The sequence below is a fragment of the Juglans microcarpa x Juglans regia genome, chromosome 1D (genome assembly GCF_004785595.1).
Source record: "Juglans microcarpa x Juglans regia isolate MS1-56 chromosome 1D, Jm3101_v1.0, whole genome shotgun sequence".
Classification (NCBI taxonomy): Eukaryota; Viridiplantae; Streptophyta; class Magnoliopsida; order Fagales; family Juglandaceae; genus Juglans; species Juglans microcarpa x Juglans regia.
In genome coordinates this window covers 10,542,246-10,544,354 of record NC_054594.1, presented here as the reverse complement: position 1 = coordinate 10,544,354, position 2,109 = coordinate 10,542,246, and positions in this window count along the sequence as shown.

Genomic DNA, 2,109 nt, shown 5'->3' with positions numbered 1-2,109 from the left:
GATTGAAAAGTCCATTTGGGCTTCTTAGAAGATTTATGAAGTTCATTCTCACCACGACAATTCTTTGACAGACACACGCGTTTGGTGGATCAGCTAGAAAATAAGAATACAACTCCTCACCTACCTGGCTGGCTGCCTGGCTGGCTAGCTTTTGCACAAGATTTTAATTCTTCATTTTTCCCAATCCATACGACACGCAGCACATGATATTATATATCTAATTAGCTGTATTCTCTTCCGGTCTAAGACGTACAATCCTGGACACTTGATTGGCTTTGAGTTTTTCGATTCATTGGAATGAGACAAGTGGGTGTAGTTTCATACACTCGAAATTTGAAATTTGTACGAGGGATTTTATATATCAGTTATTATTCATTTTCACGCTTTATATTTATAATTTTTTTTTAATAAAATATGAGAATATTTTTTATAAGATGTGTTTATAAAAACTAGTCTACATACAGTTTTGGAGATTGTTCATATAAGTCCATACAATTATATTTAAAAAAACTTAAAATTATAATAATATTTTTTTTAAAATGATATTTTTTTCTCTTTTTATCCTCATTCATCAATGAGACTGCACACGCTGTCTCTCACTCAGAATTACAAATAAAATTTTTCTTAAAATAATAAATAATAATTGATATACAGAATATTTCAATTTGTATAGGACGTACGTACATTCACTCTTGGTACGTATGCATTACTCATATTGAATATATTCATAAATTTTCATCTCTTTTTTTATTTCTACAAAGAAATGACGTATATGTAGAGTTTAGAATCAACGACCCCACTCCTGCACTTTAAAATAAAAAGAGAGAGAGAGAGAGAGGATATTATATACGGCTTAAAAGCTAGAATAAAAGACATTATACTATAAATTAGCAGAAAGTAATCTTTAAAAATTAAGGGAAAAAAAATCATATCCACATTTGCTATAAAAAATTACGTATTTGTGACATTATGGTGAGCTTGTGTCGAAGTTGGCCATAATTATCATGGTGGCATTATGTACGTACGCATGCATAAATGTGGTCCACTCGATCCCATGATCTGTTCCCATTAATTCTAGGATTGGCAACTTGGATTGATGTTTTTGCCAATTGCCGTCATCATCATGAATACATTCGGATTTTGTGCTCCCCATTTATAAGGAAATAATTAAATAATTAACACATGATCTTTGAACTGCAATTAATGGAATCATGATGATGAGTCAGGCCAATAATTCGATTAAAACAATTTCAGGATCCATTGGATTAGGTAGAATAAACCATCCGGCCAGGTTAAGAATCATGCATATATATATATATATATATATATTTATAGATTCTCATTTTGGGTGCACCTTATAAACATCCTTTACTAGAAATTAAAGGGGAAACACTACATGAATTGATAATATAGATGAAAACTGGTCTCTTCTTGCGGTTGTTTTCACTTACCAACCATTTTGGTAAAAAAAAAAAAAAAAAGAAAAAAAAAGAATTGCTCTGTAAGAAACTGTCATGACGAGTCAATTCAAGATGGATGGTAAAATTCATTTTTCATGTGAGCTAGCTAGTCAACTAAACATGGTGTTGGATTATTTCAAATATTTCTTCTAATTTGACTTTGGCCTCTTTTGAAGTTTTTCTCTAATGTAATTTTTTGTTAGTCTCATATTAAAAAGACAAGTAAATTTTTAGTGATTTGTATATAATTGAATGAATTTCACAATACATAAATTGGAATATAAAGGTAAATATACAATAATAGTGTTACTCAGTGGCCACATGCATGCGCTATGCACTTAGCACTTGCGCATCGTCGCAAGTGATGGAATGGTTTTAATTCAAAAGAAATGATGTGTTTTTTCATCTTTTTTGACAGTTATTTAACACATTTATGGTAAAAACTGTTTTATTTAAATTTAAATGAAAGATTACAACTGTTGTTATTACATCTATTCGTTCTAAGATTAGTGTTCAAAATTTACAATCTGCACACTATATAAACAATGTTGTATCTTGAGGATATTATTACTACATTCTCTTTTACAGAACTCAATTCGTGAGTGAGAGACAACATTTATCTAAGAGACAGATTAATAATCGCCTCAAT